The sequence below is a fragment of the Biomphalaria glabrata genome, chromosome 5 (assembly GCF_947242115.1).
Source record: "Biomphalaria glabrata chromosome 5, xgBioGlab47.1, whole genome shotgun sequence".
NCBI classification, from domain to species: Eukaryota; Metazoa; Mollusca; class Gastropoda; family Planorbidae; genus Biomphalaria; species Biomphalaria glabrata.
Window position 1 is genome coordinate 44,939,152 of NC_074715.1, and position 18,369 is coordinate 44,957,520.

The 18,369-nt window shown below is 36.1% G+C and overlaps 1 protein-coding gene across 1 annotated transcript in view; it reads left to right on the forward strand.

Annotated features, from left to right (window-relative positions):
• The first annotated feature begins 2,113 nt into the window (after positions 1-2,113).
• The window catches only part of LOC106060796 (prostaglandin E2 receptor EP4 subtype-like), a 59,854-nt gene continuing 43,598 nt past the window's right edge, over positions 2,114-18,369 (forward strand). Inside the window, exon 1 of the mRNA XM_056030243.1 lies at positions 2,114-2,367. The gene's annotated coding sequence lies outside the window, so the exon portion shown is untranslated. The remainder of the gene's footprint in view (positions 2,368-18,369) is intronic.

Genomic DNA, 18,369 nt, shown 5'->3' on the forward strand with positions numbered 1-18,369 from the left:
TATTATTATTATTATTATTATTAATGGTAGCGATTTTTTTTTTGTCAATGAACAGTAGATCATGGCGAATAAAATCCACCGTTGTGGTGATTTGAAGTAAAATGAAAATGCCATATAGATGTACAATAGTATTGATGTACAATATTACTGATGTACAATAGTACTGATGTACAATAGTACTGATGTACATTAGTACTGAGACAAGTGTATTCAGTAACATAGATTGAGAAAAAGTTTCGTGTTACAGGAAGCAAATCAAACGGATCTCCATACTGTGTCATACACCTGCCAGGGATTTTAAGTTTTATCTTGCATTCGTTAAAACGGAACAAGACAGATATGATGACCAATTATTAACTAACTTTATTTTGTATAGACTCCAATGATACAAAGATTTTTTAAAACTGTAAATAATATATGGAAAGGAATTAGTTTGTCTGTTACTATATGTACTGCGTAGTATCAAAATACTAATAGCTGCAGGGCAAATATATAACTAATAGTCATTCTTCAGCTGGTAATGAACTAAGAAGGAAAATGCGTCTGGCTTAAGAAACAGACATTGTAATACAATACCCAGTGTTTAGTGTTTAAGTCAGAACCAATCATGTCGAACAGTAATAAATGTTTGGATACAGCAGAGCGGCAAGAAAATTTACAAAACAGCGACAAGGGAAAATGCTTCGTACTTTTACCAGGGGCGTAAACTGATGAAGACATTAGAGACTTCTCTTTTAAAAAAATTATTTTTAGAATAGTTTGTCATTTTAACTCTCGTGGCTATGTCTGTTATGTTCTCACAGCGCCTTGAACCTACATTATGAATGTTAACAGTGCTATATAAATTATTTTTTTTTTAGCTGGGGGTGGATGGAGTTAGGGGGCGATGAACTATGGGCGCCAGTCATATAAAGTTTGAGTTGACCTAGAACTCAGTTCAATATTTGTGCCAACTGATATTGTAATAGTCTCGTAATGTAATAGGCCCGTAATGTAAGAGGCCCGTAATGTGATAGGCCCGTAATGTAATAGTCTCGTACTGTAATAGGCCCGTAATGTAATAGTCTCATAATGTAATAGGGCCGTAATGTAATAGGTCCGTAATGTGATATGCCCGTAATGTGATAGGCCCGTAATGTGATAGGCTCGTAATGTAATAGTCTCATAATGTAATAGGCCCGTAATGTGATAGGCCCGTACTGTAATAGTCTCGTACTGTAATAGGCCAGTACTGTAATAGCCCCGTACTGTAATAGGCCCGTACTGTAATAGCCCCGTAATGTAATAGCCCCGTACTGTAATAGCCCCGTACTGTAATAGGCCCGTACTGTAATAGCCCCGTAATGTAATAGGCTCGTAATGTAATAGCCCCGTAATGTAATAGGCCCGTAATGTAATAGCTCCGTAATGTAATAGGCCCGTACGCTTGCTACTCCTACAAGTACGTTTCAGGTTATCTTTTTAATTTTGGTCGCAGCTGCAATGGCGTAGGAGCGGTCCAACTGCTCACCATTTCCAGCAGTGTGTAGGAAGAAATAGTAAAAAAAAATAGTGTAAAATCATCTGCATGCTAACTACCGCTACTAAAAACTAGTTAAATAGTAGTACTAGAAACTAGTATGACCATTCATCAGATGCTTACTTCTTCAAACACTTAAGAGTCAGAGGTGTAGTGAGCAAAACGTACATTATTCGCACCCCCTCCCCCCATTTTGAATGAGCATCACTTAGAAATATTTGCTGCGTGTGGCACCCTCCTGAGAATGGCGCCCGGGGCATTGTGCCCCCTTGTCCCCACCCACCCTCCCACTCACTACGCCTCTGCCTAGAGTAGGATGTGTAGAAACTCATAGCCAAACACTATAGAATACAAAAGTTTCAATATAGAATGCTTCAGAGAATAATAATAAAAAAACCCATATCGTTCCAGTTGTTCAATTGGCTCTACATTGAATGAGGGGTGTGGTTGAGATAATAATAGGTGATAAGTAGTGCAGGTATATGGAGTAGAGGGGGTGGGGGGCTAGAATTCTGGTCCCGACAACAGGCGTTAAAAAGGGAACGCTTCGCTGGCACCGCCTCTGCAAAACCGATATGCGTTGCAACTCTTAATTGTTTAGCTCGCTATTCTGACATAAGTTATGTGTTTGTTGTGTTTTGTTCTGGCACTAGAGCTCAGATTGAGAATGAGCTTTGGTACATTGTTCCGGGTCTTTTTTTATTTGGTTGTTTCCCCTGACTTTTTGTTTGGTCTACGTCGCGGCCAAGGATATCAGGGAAAAAACTTCGCTCTGCCAACACGTTAGACATGAACTACTTTGTTCTAGGGAATGAACTGATTTGACCGTATTTCTATCAGGCGATAAGGTAAGAAAGTCTCTTATTCAAATAGTCATGCATACAGCTGTATTGTTTTCCTGACACATCTTTATTTATTTTAACTATAATTTTAGTAACAAGAGTAGTTCTAATCTATATCATGGACTTTTGACTGAAATATAAAGTGTTGAATATTAAATAGGGCTGATCATCTTCATGGTTCTAACTTCGGTTTGAAATTCCTATCTTATCTTATAAATCTTATCTTATAAATTACAGACGTTAATTCAAAAGTTCTACCCATTTTGTGTACCAATCCATTATTGTATTTTAATTAGTGACTAAAACTCTGCTAAGTCATTTGTTCTCCAGGCTGATTCAGGCAACCCACTCCATGCTCTAATGGCGGTAGGGAAGAAAGAGCACTTGTAAAAATCTGTCCTAGCAAATGTAATAAGAAATATGCCTATATCTTTTTGTTTTTCTGAGTATTTGGGTTTTGTTTTTGAAATTCTGTTTCCATATTGATTCTTTGTATGAAAAAAATCGAATTCAATAAATCTATTGAGATTCATATTACAGAAACTAACAAAAAAACATCTTAATAAATATTTCTTTAACAAGCTTATTTCTCCCTGCAATATAATATCTATCGTGCTAAATAGCCAACACTTTCAACAAGTAAGCATTTCGAAGTCTTTGGTACTATTATTTCTGTGCTGCATGTATCTAAAAGTCTTTGACTGGCACACTCTTTCAGTTCTAACAGTTGGTTGTTCACTGTCTTCATCTCTGTCGTAGTACTTAGAGATGTCTTCGTCAAAACTCTTACATAAAAATCGTTGATTTCATCTTTAGGCTATTCCATCGTTTGTCTTATGATGTAAGATCTGGGTGACGAATGCTTTTTTCTACGACACCTGCTTTCTGGCATATTTGTCCAATACGAACTCTCATTTTTCACAAAACATCAACTATAAATAATGACGTAATATAAATATCAAAATTCGTAGGCTTCTTTTCTCTCTTTAGTAAATCAGATTCTCAACTAGTCTCAGACCTAAGACATGAAAGAGACAGCAATGTTTAAAACGTTTATTTCAAAATTTGGTCTTCAAAAGTACTGCAAGCACTAAGACTTCATAAGTACTGCAAGCACTAAGACTTCATATACACTATGTCAGTAGTAGTTATGGAGGTTGATGACTGATGTCTTCCACACTGTCTGGTCTCAATGGTAATTCTGACTATCTCACTGTAATGACTATGTTTTGCACCAGCGGTCTTTGGGGAGAGATGATTACCTGACGTCATCGTCTTAGCGGGAGTGAAGGGTGTTGCTAATTGTTAGTTGCTAATTGTTAGTTGCTAATTGTTAGTTGCTAATTGTTAGTTGCTAATTGTTAGCGTGGAGCAGGAGAACAAAAAGGATGAGGCGTTCTAATACTGACTCCAATACTGACATTAAGGTTGGATAGAAGATTGTAGCGTAGCATCAAAATACTGCTATTGGCTGTAGGGCAAAATATTCTGTCTGTCTGTCTGTCTCTCTATCACACCATGTACTCGCACATTTAGCTGTATACTTAAATAGCACATTCAGTCATCTTATATTATCTTATCTTATATAATACAGACATTGCTTCAAAAAAGAGGATTACGTTCTACGCGTCATGCATTCAGTCATGCATATTAACCAATGACTTAAATTCTGCCAAGTCACTGGTTTTCCTGGCTAGCTCAGGCAACCCATTCCATGCTCTAATAGCACTAGGGAAGAAGGAGTATTTGTACAAATTTGTCCTAGCATATGGGATGACGAATATGCCTTTATTTTTGTGTCTTTCAGAGTATTTTATTAAATTTTGTTTTTGTATTTGAAGATTATGGTTCAGTGTTTTATGTATATTTGCTACTTTACTTTTGAGCCTTCTGTCCTGAAGGCTTTCTAAATTTAGTGATTTTACTAAAGGTGTTACTCTAGTCAAATGTGAATATTCGTTTGTTATGAATCTCACTGCTCTATTTTGTGTCTGTTCCAGTTTTTTTTATGTTTTCTTGAGTTGAGGGGTCCCAAACGGGGGATACATATTCTATTATCGGCTTAACCAAGGTTAAATAACATTTTAGTTTTATGTTCTTATTTGATTTATAGAAATTTCTTTTAATAAATCCTAATGCTTTGTTTGATTTTGTTGTTGTTTCATCAATATGTGGATTCCATGACAGTTTTTCATTTATTATAACACCTAGGTATTTTGCGTTTTTAGTCTGTGTTACTGGTTTGCCATGAATAAGATAAGTGGAATTAATTTGTTTTAGTTTTTTTGTTACTCTTAACAACTGACATTTTTCTGGGTGGAAAGACATGCTCCAATTTGATTCCCATTTCTGTAATTCATCTAATTCTCTTTGTAAAATATCTGTGTCCTGTGTTGTTTTTATTGTTCTATATATTATCAATCATCTTCGAATAATCTAACTTTTGTTCCTGAAGTAATGCAATTTGATAAATCGTTTATGTAAATTAAAAATAGTAGTGGACCTAAGACTGTTCCTTGAGGTACGCCTGAGTTTACTGTTATTGGTGTTGATTTAGAGCCATTTATTATTAAAGTTTGTTCTCTCCCTATCAGAAAATCTTTAATCCACTGATGCAATGGACCATCAATGCGAAAATATTTTAATTTTTTAAGCAAACTATGGTGGTGAACTTTATCAAAAGCCTTGGAAAAAATCTAGTAAGATAGCATCTATTTGTTCACTGTTATCTAAACCTTTTGAAAAATCATCAATTAGTCCTATTAGTTGTGTTTCACATGATCTATATTGGTATGGAGAAAGGACATTATGTTTGTCTAAGTGGTCTATGATGTTGCTACATATTATGCGTTCTAGGATTTTACATATGATGCTGGTAAGTGATACTGCTCTGTAATTTCCTGGGTCTGAATTTTCTCTATTTTTAAATAGAGGGGTGACATTAGTTTCTTTCCAGTCCCTTGGTACTCTGCCCTGGTTAAGAGATGCCTCAAAGACAATGCGTGACGCGTAGGACGTAATCATCTTCTTTTTTGAAGTAACGTCTGTATTATATAAGATAAGATAAGAAAGTGTCGTATTATTATTATTATTATGTTAGAAACGAACGAGTGTTCATCCTCTGGAGCTGCCATGGTCGAGTTTCTTTGAAACAAAATTCATCGTAGTCCTTTAACAGGTTCCACTGAGGAATTTTATTATTATTATTATTATTATTATGACTGGATGATTATAACTTCGTGAATACCATTTCGATCTAACCCTTCTTCTATTAACTAAATTTGGATAACTCTAAGCCTTAGTTAGCAAGTGGTATCAATTATGTCCCCTGGTTGTGTGTTCCGGCTAACACACTCATCACTTTATGAGCACGGTGTCTAGGGAAGACTTAACTCACCACTGTCTCATCAACTCAACGGACTGCGGCAACCGTTCAATTATCCATTTTGCTTTTATTTCTTTCACGGGTTAACGTGAGGAGTGTCTGGCAAGCTGTACCACTCTTTGGCTTGTCACTCGGACACCATGGCAGTAAGTGAAACAACATTCCCAGGGCTTGAAGTAACGTCTCAAACTGAATCAAACTCAACTCAAAATTGTTTCCATGGGTATGTAGAGTTGAACGCAACATGTAGGTTAACATGACGTAGTGAGACTTTCATATGTGGAGGTGAATCCATAAATATAAAATTGTTTGTGTTATTTCAGCAATGTAGATTCCATTTTTGGAGGCCCCCGAAAGGGGAATAGACGCTATTAGTTTTGTGTGGTCTGTCTGTCCGCCCGTCCGTCCGTCCCGTTTAGATCTCGTCAACTAGAAAAGATATTGAAAATCCAACATCATGATATTTTAGACCTTTCAAAGTTCTGATGCAATGGCTACTTTTTTTTCTTTTCTGAAAACGAAAAAAATTATTTTAAGATCAACTATGCAAGCAGTTTTTCATAAAAATACACCATTTTTACAACTATTCACTATTCACAGTAACAAACATGGAAGGCTATTTAGTAAAAGTCACCATATTACGATATTTGTAACACATTTATGCAAACGGTTTTAGATTTTTTTGTCAAAATTTTTCTTTTTTTTTTACAAATGTATTGCTAAGTTAAATAAGTTCTGTCATACTGTTTACTACATTTTCAAGAAAAAATGTTAACTTTTTTTTTAAAGAGAAAAATCTATTTAATATGCATACAAGTGGAATATAATTCAAAACAATAATTAATAAGTAGTTATTCATATTATCTCGTGTACTGCACAGCGGCACTATACACACGGGACAGTTAACTAAAGGAATTTTTCTTTTTCTTGAGGCTTTAAATAAGAGAGTGACCCTTTACAAAACAATAGGCATACGAAGATATATTTAGGGCCAAGAAAATGTTTGCGAGGTTCAGCAACTCCAGCCCTGAATGCAATTTAGCATTTATTATTATCGTATTCAATTCCTATAGTCTCTTAATATCCAAGATTTTAACTTCCTGTGAAAACAACTTGTCAAATATTCAAATATTCAAAAGCTGGCAACCTCTTCCTTGCGATGCAAGCAACCTGGACTGGTCTTATGCTACCTGATGAGATGCGCTTAATTAACTATTTTAAATCTGCTTTGAAATAGTCACCTCTAACCCAACCCTCTACTTGCAACCCTCATCTTGTGTTTCCTATCCCAGAATCTGAAGAGTACAAGCGAAAGGAGAGTACTAATGTTCTTCTCTGACCTCTGACACAGATGCCAGGATAATCCTATACGCTTTTAAAAAAGTCACTTAACGTCAAAGTATTAGTTGTAGAATCATCTTCTTGAAAAAGAAACTCATGGGTCTTCACTGTACTGCTATATATGAAACTAAAATAACTTACACGTTCTACATACAAACTACACGATCAGTCTAAGTAATGGTTAAAGTACAGACAAAGATAGTGACGAATGGTCAATCCTCTCATTCCTGAAAGTCCTTCCCTTTGGTCAAGTGTCTAAAGAGTTTTGGCCACGATATTGCAGCGTCAGATAAAACTAAAATACTGCACATTAAAGCTTTTTTTTTTATACATGTTATATAATCCTATACGCCTATATATAAATGGCTCCTTCTGTCTCGGAAGACGATTGATGCGATTAGATGAGTCACTGGCTAGGGGTTTCGTCTTGAGACGGGACAGAATCTGGAGTAACTTATCAAGCCAATTCTGGAGCGGCAGAGTTTATCACAGTTCATGCATCTGACCCAGGGCTGGCTTGGCTGACTGGGCAGCTTTCTTTTTCTTTCTCTCGATATATATTATGGGCGTAGCCGGGGGGGGGGGGTTCACCCCCCTTACGAAATGAAATCCCCCCGCATGGGGGGGGGGTCGGAATTTAGTGACTGATTTTTTGCTTTGATTTGTTTTTGTTTGTTTTTGCAAAGAACATATAGAATGTCATGGGCATAACCGGGGAGGGGGACGGAATTTAGTGACTGATTTTTTGCTTTGATTTGTTTATTTTAGGTGAGATTTTAATACTAAATCATCACTTGCCCCAGCGCAGCCAAGGGGGTTTTGAATTTAAACCCCCCTACCAGGGGGTTTTGCAGTCAAATCCTCCACTTCTATAAAACAAAACCAAAAAAAAATGCAAACGACAATTCCCAAATTCCAAGAGCATAGCTAAGGTAGATTTCGATTTCAAAACCCCCTCCAAAATTTACGATAAATCTATCCATACATCAGTCAACAGATTCTATGAGCGTAGCCAAGAGGGATTTTGTGTTTAAAACCCCCCTCCAGCAGGGTTTAGAGCTAAAAACCACCTTTTCAATATAAAAAAAGCAAATTACACACACAAAAATCTATGAACGTAGCCAAAGGGTTTAGAGTTTAAACCCCCTTCAGCGGGGTTTGAAGCTAAAAATACCTCTTCAATATAAAAAAAAGCAAATTGCAAACTCAAAAATCTATGAGCGTAGCCAAGAGGGGTTTTGAATTTAAACCCACCTTCAGCGGGGTTTGAAGCTAAAAAAAAATACCTCTTCAATATTAAAAAAAAGCAAATTGCACTCTTAAAAATATATGAGCGTAGCCAAAAAGGTTAGAGTTTACCCCCACCCCCCCCCCTTTCAGCGGGGTTTGATGCTAAAAAATACCTCTTCAATATATAAAAAGCAAATTACACAATAAAAATTCTATGAGCGTAGCCAAGCCAAGAGGGTTATGAGTTTAAACGCCCTCCTCCAGAGAGCTTTTTTTTAAAAGTTTAAAACCTCTCCTGATGGTTTTGAGTTTAAATACCCCCATACAGAGAGTTTTGAGAATGAAAACCTCTCTCTTCAATTTTATTCTAAAGCCTACTAGTCACCAAATTCTATGAGTTTAAAACCCCCCAAAAAATTATTTTGACGATAAAACTTCGCTTTTCGATATAAAATCTAAAACAAACTACTTGTATAGTCACCTAATTCCAAGAGCGTAGCCAAGAGAGGTTACACATTTCTACCAGTGGCTGGGCTCCATTAATAAAGTGCAGTGAATAGTCATCCACCGAAATTGAAAAAGACTAAACGTGGCTCAACAAAGATGGCTAAGGCGGATTTTAGGAGCAAGTTATAGAGATCGGGTCTCAATCAAGGAAATCCCATACCGATCTGGGACTCGACCCCTTAGTAAGTTTGTGACAGAACGTCGCATGAGGTTTTTAGGGACATGTTCTCCGACAAAATGAATTATGCATAATAAGAGTTGCTATAACATGGAGGCCATTACGAGGAAAGCGCAAACAGGGACATCCTAGTACAACTTGGCTCCACACTTTCATGTAGGTCCTCAGAGGAGATGGGAAGAGGCTTCGGACATTGCCTAATGCGCCGAACGACGCGGGAGGATATAAGTCAGTAAGAATAGCACATAAGGTTTTTAAAATAAAACTTTTTAATAGCAGGATAATGCGCTGTAGATACCTCAGCATATGCATTTTGCTGGCTTTCAATACCGGATTATTGAATAAAGGGTCAGAATGTAATAAAGATTAATTATGTACACACACATATTTTTTGCGGGGGTGGGGATAAAAAATCCCTCCCCCCCCCAATCCTGACTACGCCAATGATATATATATATCCGGGGGTCCAGGGTTTGAATCTACGTTAAGCGTAGCATTTTTTTAAGATCGGGATTTTTAGGGCGCCCCTTAGTCTACGCAACTCTAATGGGTACCTGACATTAGTTGTGAAAGTAAAGGCGGTTGGTCGTTGTGCTGGCTACATGACACCCTCGTTAACCCTCTGCCATAGAAGCAGATGACCTTCATATCATCTTCCCTATAGATTACAAAGGTCTGAAAAGGGAATTTAATAATTGAAAATACATCCGAAATTTTGTTATATCCCAGAAAAGTCAGACAATGAAATCTCTAAATCAACGTCTGAAAAGAATGTCTTCCATTTCCAGCTTCCACTTCATCAATAGATCTTGATAAATAGCACAAGTGAGACTGCCTTCTCATTTTACAGAGGATGCCTTTGTGATGTAGCCCTCTTCACAACCCTAGAGTTCCCTCCCCCACCTTTAGAAATGCAGACGGCAATCTCCATCTTAAAACATGGGCAATACTCTAGGCCAGTGTTTCCCAGACTTTTTTCTGAACGAACACTTCGCACATTCTAAGTATTTAGCCAAACAGTTTGTTAATTTTTTTAGAGACATTAATTCATGTGGTGACCTACTAGTTAACTATTCTAGTAGTTCGTGGAACTTCTCATTCAGACCTCACGGAACACTAGGGTTACGCGGAACTCGGTTTGGGAAACACTGATCAATGCAAACGAGGCCCTCAAAGCAAAGAACGTCTGTGGAAAATTATGATAGCGTGGGGGTTGATTGATTGTGTGGGTTGATTGCGCGTGAAAGGTTCCTATTTTCATAATGCTCGTGGTCGCCAGCGCTTGCGTGTGTGTGTTCGCGTTAATGTAAAGAAGAACGAATTATTGTTATACAAAATTACAGATGCGATATTAATATTCTGTTTTATAATCCGAATGGAAACCGGGCACTGGACTTTGAAAGGTTTAGCATAGGTATAAAAAGTAAGAAATTAAAGAAGGAAAGGAAGAAAGAAAAATATATTCAGAAAAAAACAGTTCACTGCCACTATTTCCTATTTTTGATTATAATGATACAATATTTAAGCGTAGTAGCGGAATAATAGGCCTACTGTAGTATTAAATAAATACAAACTCACATCTGAAAAATTAATCACAGACTCAAAGCAAACAATCAATAAGCATACGCAATACTTCAAGTAGAAAGATATAATATAAATAGATTTGTATAACAAGTCCACAGAGGCAGTGTTGAAAAAAAAAGCACAATACACGATTGACAATGTTCGACTCCTTTACACTCTGCAAGCTATGAATATTTCTTGACATGTGTGCACTTTTGTTACTGAATTACTTTTTTTATGTATTACTTTTTTTCCCCTTGCAGCCAAGCGACTGCTTTGATTGAAGTCAGGACTGAATGACTTAAAATTGATGTTGTGCTTTCCAGTTCTTATGAAGGCACCATTATAACGAATGACTCGCAGTTGACTTAAATATATCTTATCTTATCTTATAAAATAAAGACGTTTAACGAAGTATGCAAACATCTTGAACTCTCAGATAAAAATCATAGAAATAACTTTTTGAAAACTCTACCTAATCAATGAAGATAAACAAAATTATTATTAATTTAAATTACATACAAAAACGCTGTCAACAAATGTCAAAGTAGGTTCAAGGCGCTTTGATAACATGTTTACATAAACGACAGTTGAAAACACAAAGTAAAAAAAAAAGTATTTAATTGAGAGTGGAACTAATGTTGTTTGTCAAATAGAGGAGGAACTCCTCAGTACTGTAAGCGACATGACAAGACTCATTGTCAAAATCATCTTCCAAGTACACCCCAACATAATAATGAGAACGAGGAAGAAGAAGAAGATACAGAAGGAATGAAATTACTAAGAAAGCTAGATAAACAATGTAGAACACTATAACCGATTTTCTGCTACGAATATATATATTTAAATAGAATTATCATTTTTTTCTTTTTAAAGTTATCATAGTTGACATTTTCATTTATTACAAAACAATGTTTTAAAAGTTAAAAAAAAATAAAAAATTATGCCCTGTCTAAGAATATGAACCTTGTACCTTTGACTCTAGAAACCAACATTCAACACTAATGCCACAAGGCCGATAGCCTATAGAGCGGTCAAATCGAGATTATTTAAACATAGTAAAATCACATTTTCTTGTCGAACGTTTAATCAATCTGCACATTTTTGCTGCTCTAATATTCTGCACAAATATTTCTTTAAAATGTTGAAATTTATATGAATTCAAACATTATATATGATTTAAAACAGTAAAGGTAAAAGAAACAAAACTAATGTTTTATGCGGTTGACCATCAAAATTGTAAGTCCCTAGTGACACTTATATAAATTAAAAATAGATGACATCTTTTTCCAACAGTTACATTCCTGTATATTTATTACATAAGTCACTTTTGTCGTTACCGGTCGTTGACTTATAGCACCAAACTACTGGTACACAACTAAACCATTGTATGCGGAATATATCTTGACTCATAAACTTCAAAAACTTCCATGTGAACAATACTAAATATAACTTTTTTTTTATAATAAAGACAAAATCAACTTGTGATAAATGAAATAAATGTAGTACACTTTAGTAATAATATTTTTTAACAAAATCTAACTCACTACAATAACACAACCTTTTAGTCTCACGTTTTCCTAAGACCGAATGACGACAATGCCACCTGTGTTGCATCACTAGCCGCTTCCCACCGAGGTGAATTTTAACTTGTTTTTGAAGACATTAACATGTTCCATTGCACGACAGCTAGTGATGACATCAATTATTATTTACGTAGTTAATAAGTACTTGGGTTTATTTAGTTATGTCTTCACTTTGGATACTTCAGCAGAGCTGGTATAAACTGACTTACATTGTAAGAATACTAGTTGAAACAATCATGTCTGTACCACAGAAAGTTAGCCCATAATGTCAGTGTAACTTTTTAATAAAAGAAAAGAATTGTGGGAGGAAGCAGCCTTCATTTTTTATTCAGTTTTTTTTTTTTTTTTTTTGAAGAGTCGTGGAAGAGGTGAACTCTAATTATCGAGTGATAATTACAGAGACAATTCAGACAGAGATAGAGACAGAAAAGTTAAATTAATGATAATTATTTAGATGTACACTAGGTGACAGACAAACATACTATAATTCCTATATATCATAGATAAAGTTTACAAAAACGTGTCGTAACTCGAACTTTAAGTCCGAAATCGTTTCATACGTGACTGAGAGGTATAAGCCGCTCGGCTATCTATCAAGGAGGCTTGAGTTCGTATCCCGACTCGAGCAGAGTTTTGTTTGCTGAATGACTGAATGACTAAAGACAGCACGGAATCCTTCTCCCAGATACCCCCTCCTCCTCCTCAAAGGAGATTGGACCAGAGAGCACTGGGTTTGCTAAAGCATGAAAGATGAGCTATACAAGAGCGTTTAAAAAGTAAGTAAATAAACAGATAGATAATACAATATTCAGCAAAACAAGACCAAAATAATAATAATAAAATAACATTTATACACTAATGAGCTGATTTAAATAGAAGCCCGCATCGTATCACTGAACATCTGGGACAAATGATCTTGGATATTGTATTTCATAAGAGTTATTTGTCTTCACTCATAGAATGGAAATAGCTCATCAGTATTAACTTCTTACACCTATTATGAAGATACAATCTCGGATAGATAGACTCATATAGTTCAAATTGGCTTCTGCCTCATGCTCATGGAGCCATTGGAAAAAAAAAACTATTTTATCACGAAAATTCGAAATGTTCTTGGTGCCATTCGCCACATTCCATTCATTGACCTACTCATGGCGAGGATGGGCTCAAGGCTGATGGCTGATTGCTTTTTACTATTTATAACGGACCTTTGACCCGTTGCTGGGAGATGGATTTCACGAGTATGGCTATCTTGTTTACTCCGGAGACACTCTGCGTCCAGCGGCTGGCCGTTTATCTGACCCCTGTGACGTGTAAGATTGACGTACGTCTTTTCTTCGCGTATTGGCGAGATCTCGGTGGTGGCCCCTTGATTCGGGAGAAATGTCGGGGACAAAACAAGGGAGTAAACCCAAAATGTGGCGAGTGTCGTACGGGGTTCAAACATGAATGCCTTCTTTAGTGGAGGTGAAGATGTATCTCTACATGTAGTCAAAACAATATGTGAGAGAAATAAAGCGTAAGGCCTAAGTCTTTTTTTACAATGCCTTCTATTAGCTGACACTTTCCTTAAGAATGGAGATGTAAAACAAAAAAATTATAACATATTATAGGACCCGCGCTAATTTTAGGTGTATAAATTATTAAATTAAACCATTTTATAACTTATAACAGATTTCCCGCGTCCTCCTGTCGATTTAACAGGAGGTCCTGGAAATCTCCTGAAATTGCAAAATATACGAAAAAGTCCTGGAAATATCCGGAAATTATTAAAATCTTTTGAAAACTCATACCAATCTCCTGAAATATACAGACGAAAATTGTCTTTTTTAAACTCTAAAGTTAGCTAGGATAACTCTCTCCGTCCGAGTTGCAAAAATAAAAGAGTGATCTTTCCAATGTGTCCAAACTCTTGAGCGTCCTCTGTCGCTTCTACTACAGAGTAGATTACCCCCCCCCCTTTTTTTTTTATAACGCGAGGTAGAAATAAAAAAAAAAGAGTGATATTACAACGGTCCTCCCCTGCTATGTTGTGACTACGTGTTCTCCCCCCCCCCTTTTTTGTTTTCTCGTGGACTATCCGCAGAGTGATCTTTCCTTTACTCCTTACTACTGGTTTAAACTTTTGAGGGAAGAGGAGAATTATATATATATAAATACTATAAACAAGATTATCTTAGGGGAAAAAAACTCCACATTTACAGGCATATACCTCAATACTGTATTATATATTCCCGTTTTTGATATAAAAAAAATCATTACCACTAGTTAATTAACTAATTGTTTTTTTTTATTGATTCATGTTTTGCTTGGAATGAATAATGAATAATTGTACAAAGTTTCAATTTGAATCGAGAATGAGTGTGGGAGAAATAAAGTGTACAGACTTTTTATTAGACAGACAGAATGACAGACAGAGTGAGTTAATATAAGCTTTGTAAAAAGATGTGGAAGCTAGTTGCTATCGGTGTCTCACCTCTTCTTTGTGATATAAAAATATAAAAAAGAAATGTTTAGAGATCAAACAAGAACATTGTCACGTGGTGCGCGCTTCAGGGTTGCAAGCGAAATATTAACAGGATTTTTTTTTACACTTAGGTTTTAGCAGCTTCGCGTTTCTACACAAAAGACTACATACTGTAAGGGGAGATCATTGGTTTTCACTGTTCTAGAAACTGAATTGGGGAAAATGTATAAATAGTAGAGAAGATCTGTTCAGTCCATAAGTTATAAGCTTTCTGTTGAGCCTAAATTCGTGAATGTACTAGAAAATTGGAATTATAAACTGTTGTATTGCTTGATATTATGTGTGTTGTTATTTTTTCAATGACTTCAACTTGAAAGATTACATACTTCATTTCGTAAGAGAACTTCAGTATTTTCTTTAGCCCAAATGTCCGTATATAGTTTTCACATTTCCCTCCTGACAAGCTCATTTACCTCTTACTTTGTACATGTGATGTACGCTTGACTGAATCTCAACAATTTGACGGAGTCGCCCCTCCCCCTCTCTACAGTCCTTTCACTTTCTGAAGCCATGCTACAACAATTCACTTACCTACATAGTTACAATATATACGTGTTTGGGAGAGAGTTTGTATTTCTTTGCTTCACACACACACACACAAACACTTACACACTTTAAAACTCTCACATTTTCTTTTTTTTTCGCCCCCTTTCCCAATCTCTTGTATATCTTATAGTGTCCCCATTTGATTTTAGTCATGATAAATTGAAATAATTGTCAACAATTTTTACTTCTGACCCAACCTTATTCTCTCACTAGATGTGAATTAGCGATGTGACACTATAATCTCAGGTTAACATTTGCAAGAACGTTGTTTTCATTCTAGTCTTTTACTTACATGCAATATTATTTCTTTATATCAAAGGCTGTGACCTTTAGAATGCGTCATAATAACGTCACGCCCGAGCTTATTACATGGTGGAAACATAAGTCTTAGATCTGCACGTATCTTTGTCTTATGTGTAATGACAGGATATAATCTTTATAAAGTTGTTGATTTTCCTGGCTGATGCAGGCTAACCCATTCCCTGCTAGTTTATCACTTCGAAAGATAGAGCGTGTGTTAGTCATAACAATTGAAATACAAAATGTGTTCTTTTACTGTGTCTTACTGTGTATTTTATAAAAGTTTAGAAAATCGTCAATACTCAAATACATATTGTTTATCTTATCTTATCTTATCTTATCTTATCTTAGTGAGGTCTCTCTTGGGAAATTATTTTGCCATTCTTTTTCATGATGGATGGCTGCCTGGTCGTGAGGTTTGCGCGCTGGACTGTCGTTCGGATTTATCGATGGTCGAGGGTTCAAATCCTGCCCGCTCCCATCCCCCGTCGTCCTGCGGGAGGTTTGGACTAGGAAGTAAACTATCTTCAACTCTGAAGGAACATCCGAAACATGTAAAACAAACATTTTAAACAAACATGTTGAAGTAAATTAGTTCCCGTTTCAGACATCTAAGGGGGAGATGTTTGTTTCTGTGACCCACGGTTAACGAGGGTGTCATGTGGCCAGCACAACGACCAACCGCCTTTACTTTCTCCCAATTATTGTCATGAACCCATTAGAGCTGGGTGAACTCAGAGGTCCCCTAAAGATCCCGAAATGGAAAATCCCAGTCTTCACCAGGATTCTAACCCGGGACCCCTTGGTTCGGAAACCAAGCGCTTTATAACTTAGCCACCGCGTCCCATCTGCCCAATGTACCTAGATAGAAAAGCAGCGTTTAAAAAATGGCTTATTAGGTTTATCTCTTGATCGGTATGATTTAAGCTCCAGACACTGAGACAGCCGATGCAACGTCCCCCGTACGAGTATGCTTAATCTCATTGTAAATGACATCCAATTTATGCAACCATCTTTTGCAACAAATAAAAAATCAAATATTTATTCATAAATATCTACGGACTTTAGTGTTTGGTGATAAAAAATATAAACACAAGAGGTCAAACTATTTTAAAATCTATTTTAACACTATACTAACTGTCGCCATATATACAGCGCACATGGCCCTACTTTCATTAGCCTTCACTTCCTGTTCAAACAGTGCACGTGCAGTTTAAAAATAAACCTAATGAAATTCCAAATTTTCTAAAAATATAATCTTTGCTCATAGTTAATCATTTCACAAATACACATATGACCCTTCTTCAAGATAACTTTTTACAACTGAACTTCTTTTAAGTATTTATCAGGAACATACTGAAAAGCCTTCCCCTTTTGTTCCGCATTTCCAGATTTTTACCTAAACTTACATGGCAAGATTTTTTTTCCGAAGTGGAATAATTTGGGCATTCAGAAATGAAATTTCGCCGTTTTCAAAAGGGTTCAGACAAAAACAGTTTTTATTGCTATAGACTAAGTATAGTATCTTTTTTCCTATTCAACTTTTTAAAAACATCCGAGCAAAACTTTTACATGACCAGAATATACAACCTAGGTTTATCATCTCCCCCCCCCCCCCCGAGCCCTAACCCTAACCCAGATGCCCAAAGGCCAAGCACTAGAAACAATCAGCTGATGCACAAGCATGCGCACTCGTATACAGTTTCATATAGTGGACAGGATCACGTGATTAGACAGATACCAATTTTTTTTTCTCGGCTCTTACAAACAGCATATCATGTTCAGTGCATCGGTAGCTCGCGCCCCAGGCATTCATCTCGACAGATCAATGATCAACAAAAGATTACGGACCGATAGGGGTCACCGTGAGCGATATTAATAGTTCCCTAACGCAATTAGCTAGCCTCCCTTTTCACTTCGAAACTGTGTTAATGTATTCTACCAAATAAGCAAGTAAATTTTTGATTAGCAGGACCAGGCCTTGATTTGTTAGGATCAGGCTGTCTCCTAAACATCTTTTAAGTTGGTAACATAAATATACTCTATTATCCATTCTGTGCGTTTTCGCAAACATCAAAGGATAGAAGCCTAACATGTCTAAATATCTTTACCTATTGTGTTTTTTTTTTAATTTATTTTTTAAATATTTATTTAAATTATTATTTTAAATTTCCTTCTTATGGAAGAAGTGTATCCACCGATTTAAAACAGATATGCAAATAACATTAACTTTTTGAATACAAACGCTTTTCTATTATAGGAAGCATAAGCTAAATGTCTTTTTTTTTATTCATGTAAAATGTAATGCTTTTAAGTAACATTAAAAAAAAGTTTTCCCGTAACCCAGAAGCACTCAATGATAGTTTACAATATTCATCCTTACAATGGAAGTTTGGTACATAGGTACGTGCCTTTTTCTAAGATTTATTACTGAAAACATTGCGGTTGTTTTGTTATTGATTAAATTGAAATTTAATGAATTATTAAATTGTTTTTGTAAAGCGCGTCCTAATACATAAAACTTCCTCCTATAGCATGCTCAGTGCTGGTCTTAACTCTTTTGTGGGAGAAGGCGGTGTCAGGTAGAAGGCTTCCGTGCTGGCTTTCGCTTTTCAACAAGCACAAACTCTTCTCTAGCTGGGATTCAAACTCGATCCCCTTGATAGGAAGCCAAGTGGTTTGCGCACTCAGCCACACATCCAGCAAGCAAGGAAGTTATACCCTTGTATCTAGGCCTACATTAAACACTATTTAGTTTCATTCCTCTGTTTTAAGTTGTAGGTTATTGTGAAGCATTCAAACATAACATATTTACAAGGCTAACATTATCTACAGATAACCAACT